Genomic DNA, 4,929 nt, shown 5'->3' on the forward strand with positions numbered 1-4,929 from the left:
AAACATAGGATAATTGATTTATAGTGCATGCAAATGACTTAGACAACTTATTTGTGGACACATAATCAGAAATTGGGTATTTGGCTTTAGAATTGATATATGGTTCATAGGTTGATTTTGGAATACCTTTAGTAGACCTTTCTAAACGCCTAGGCTGAATATCATTAGCAATGTTAGGATTAGGTAATACCTGAGGTTCGACATTTGACGGTAGGCGCTCAGTGGATGGTGTTAGAATGCAGGATTCAAGTGCAACTTCTACTACTTCATCTTGATTTACCCTTGTTGTTTGATCCTCTTCATTCATATGATGTTCATTCTCAATGTCATGATCTCCCCCTATCATCTGCACTGCTTTACTATCCTTTTCATTATCAATTATATTACTATGCCTGTTCAAATTATTTATCAAATCCTCTAGTTCCTGAAACAATCTCCAATAATAGGGATCTTTCCTTCAGCATCATTATGTTTCTCCCCTGAAGGGAAGATTCCACAAAAAACGCCTCTAACTCTCGAAATGAAACATCCAACGAGATATATATTTTCCCTTATATAGGATCATAACACTAATATCCCTTTTTATAATCAGCATATCCTAGAAATATACACTTTCGAGCACAATGATCCAATTTTCCTCGTTGATGTTTAGGTATATGAACAAAGACAACACATCCAAAAACACGTGGTTCTAGGTTTGGCATTGCAGGGACAGTGATAAGATCATGAAGCTTTTGAAAAGGAGTCTGAAATTCAATGACCCTAGATGGTGTGCGGTTTATCAAGTAAGCAGCAGATTTTAACGCTTCTCCCCAATAATTCAACGGCATATTCATACCAGAAAGAGATGCACGAACAACTTCTAAAAGTTGTCTATTCATTCGTTCAGCTAACCCATTTTGTTGAGGTGTATAAACATTAGAAGTTTGATGTCAAATCCCATTATTTCAAGAACTCCAACATGTCATTACTAGTAAATTCTCCTCCATTATCAAATTGATATACTTGTATTTTTCTTTGAAATTGAGTCAAAACCATATGATAAAAAGTTTTAAAAACTTCAAAGACTTTATTCTTATGGGTAATTAGGGATACCCACAGCATACGAGTACATTCATCAATAAAGGTCATAAAGAAACGAGCTCCAGATAATGAAGGAATACGTACAGGACCCCATACATCTGAGTGAATAATGTTGAATGGTGCTGAACTTTTATTAAAACTTGGCAAGTAATACGATGACTTTTGACAAGTTCACAAATATCACACTGAAACTCTGAAATAGTACAATTCAAAAAAAGAGATGAATTTAATTTCTGAAGATACCCAAAAGAGAGATGACCTAGTCGTCGATGCCAAAGCAATACATTAGCTTTGGGCTTTTCAATTCCTTCTACTTTATTTACCTGATGAATTCTCTGCTCTCCACTATTAGTCAGGTCCAAATAGTAGAGGATGCCTTTTCTAACATCACAACCAAGAACCTGCCTAGTCACTGTGTCCTGAAAAATGCAAAATTAAGGCCAGAACGTCACAGTACATGTAAGTGCAATAGTGATTCTACTGACAGACAAGATATTATACTCAAGAGCAGGAACAACAAGGACAGATTTTAAAGACATGGATTCAGATATATCAGTGGAACCTTCTCCAATTATTTTGGTTAGCCAACACATGAAAGAAAATAGTGTTTGAGTAGAAAATGAAAAAAAAAATATTTTGGTTAGCCAACACTTTCTTTTCTCATTTTTTCTTTCTATCTTTTATTCATTTTAATAATGTTAATTTCCTGTTTATTTATTATTCCATTTTATGCACTCCCACAAAATAGCTGGTTTAAATAATTATCATAAACTTTAAGAGAAAAAAGAAAGAAAAAGCACTGTATAAACTTAAAAAATTGTGCATTTAAAAATAAAAATTCTTCCATAGTATATATCTTTACTTATATATTAAATTAACACAGTTTTAAATGATTATATAACCATTATTTAATATTAAAATATAAAATATTTATATAGACTTATCATTTTTATTCATTACAATATGTACATATTGTGTACATAAAAAAAAAAATAGCACCAATTTATATGGTGCTAGTGAAAGTAATTCAAGTTTGAACAATTTAAAAAAAAAAATCAAATCCTTAATTAAAGAAAGTAAATCCGTCTACTACCAGTTTTTGTAATTTTTCTCTTTCCATATTTGTTATTTTTGTTTAGGTCATGTTTGGTTATCTGTAATAATAAGTGAGAATGACAATAAGATAATTATTTCTAAAACTAAAATTGTTTGACTAACCGAAATTGCAAAAATGAGAATAAAAAATCCAGAATAAAATTTAGATATTTTAATTACCTTAGAGGGTGCAGAATTAAAATAGAGGAATCTTTGTTTCAGACTTTAAAAGTTTTTCTGTTCAGAATATCAAACTTCAGATGGTCTCAATTTTATTTTTTTTTAATCTTTCTCAATTATTCTCTATTTGGTGCCTCTCTTTTGTGTGTGAACTCTCATGCCATCCCTTATGGATCATGATTTTGCAAAAGTTATGACCAAAGGTACCTTAGCCATTGAAGACACGTCTATTAATCAAAAAGCAATACAACTCCAACGCAATAAACCCATGATGAAAGTGTACCATTCTTCTGTCTAATATTAACTCGGTTGCATGGAAACACAAACAAAAAAAAAAAACAAAATTAAATTACATTCACGGCCGTTAAACTTTATACTTTGTAACAGTAAGATATTAAAATCTTTAATTTTTAATTAAATTATTACTAAATTTTAATTTTAATAACATTAGTATATTTTTTTAGTAATACTTAGAAAATAAATTACATATATAGTTATCAAATTTTGCATCTTATAATAAAAAAAAATATTAAGATTTTTAATTTGTTATAAAAAGATACCACTTATATATCTTTTTTGAAACAAAAATTTTATAAAGTGTATATAATAATTGTATGTAAAAAATTCAAATACTTAGAAATTACGCTAATATTTTTAAATAAAATTTAAATAATTAATAATTATTTATAAGAAATTAATATATAAAAATAATAGATGACTATTATAAATTTTTTACTGTATTAAATTGTCTTTGTCATTATAAAAAATACAAATCAGATACAATTAGTCATGTTGGCATATAATAAATATTATATATCCCAATTTGTCAATTAAATTAATAATTCATATTTACTACATTTTAGAAAAATAGCTAATTACTATAGACTAAGAGAAAAACAATGTATGAAGCGATATATACATATAGACACTTTTAAATATAAAACAACTAAAAATTAAAAATATTAGTATAAAAAAATATAATTATAGAAAAAATTTATGAATTATCTATAAATAGAAAACAAGATAAATATGAATAAAATTAAAAATTCTTTTCAAAGTAATAAAATTTTCCTAAATATTTTATTAAATTTTTTAAAAATAAATAAAAGATAATAAAAAATATTTTTAAAAAATTTTCAAAACGTGTTTGAAAAGTTTTTGAAGAGTTTTAGAATCCAAAAACATAACCCATTTTAAAACTTTTCATGCAATCTAAGTTATGAACACCAATAATTATTTTATGTTCAACCATAGATGTTAGTGAGCATATTTTCTGAAGTATTGAATGTTACATGATTAAGTGTTGTCCAAGAATTGCTCATCGGTGACGTATTTCTTGGCGGATGCCTCCCTCTTTAAACAATTGTTATATTCTGGACTCAGGATCATTTAACATTATGAACCTCGATCTATTAACACATGCGAACGTGTACTTTAAAAAAAAATGTGACTTCAATTTATGATTTTAATGGACAATGAAAGTAAAAAGATACAATTCTACTGTTAAAAACAGAAGCTTTCCATACAAAACTCATTTATTTCTCCACTTCCAACAAATCATTTTTCCAGCAGAAAAAACTCTAGAATACACTCAAGACTTTTTTTTTTTTTTTTAAATAATAAGTATATCTTTTACTATTATTGTATAAACCATAAGCTTCACTAACAGATTTGACAGACAATCTAAGTAAATTCTCAACAGTTGCACTATTTTGATTATCAACTGTAAAGATAAAAAAAACATAGTGAACATAATAATGAACTTGTAATTCACACATAATGACCCTCCATTATATATATAATGAATCTATTTTATTTCAACAATGAAATTATTATCAAAATTATAAATAAAATGATGAACCTCTAGTTTATATATAATAAATCTCAATATACTATAGAATAAACTTATTCCATTTCAAAATAAAACTATTATTAAAATTATGAATAAAATGATGAACCTCTAATTCATATTTAGTGAATCTCAATGTGCTATATAATAAACTTATTCCATTTTGAAAATAAAATTGCTATCAAAATTACGAATATGATGATGAACCTGTAGTTGATGCATAATGAACCTCAATGTTGGTTACTAGTATTTGAATATAAATCCATATTTACATTGAATATTCAGTTGCAGAGATAATTTATTCATTTGCAATTTTTAAATTCACATCCGTTCACTACTTCATCAATCAATTTCTCCATAAAATTATGAACTTAAGAAGAAAATAAGAACAGAAAAAAAAGAATGAATAAGTATAGCTTGTTAAATATATTTTTTTTCATAAATAATAAAGAGAAAAGAAAAGATTATGCAGTAGAGAAGATAATGAAAAATGTTCATTATAATCTATAAATAATAAATATATTATTTTAATATGTATAAAATATTTGATAAACTTAATATTATACTGTGATAAATCTGCATTATTATCATTATCAACTGTAAAAAATAGAAAACATAATGAATATAAAAATGAATATATTATGCACACAAAATGAATCTCAATTTAATACATAATGAATTTATTTTATTTCAACAATAAGTATTATCATAATTATGAATAT

Source organism: Ricinus communis, chromosome 10 (genome assembly GCF_019578655.1).
Source record: "Ricinus communis isolate WT05 ecotype wild-type chromosome 10, ASM1957865v1, whole genome shotgun sequence".
Lineage (NCBI taxonomy): Eukaryota > Viridiplantae > Streptophyta > Magnoliopsida > Malpighiales > Euphorbiaceae > Ricinus > Ricinus communis.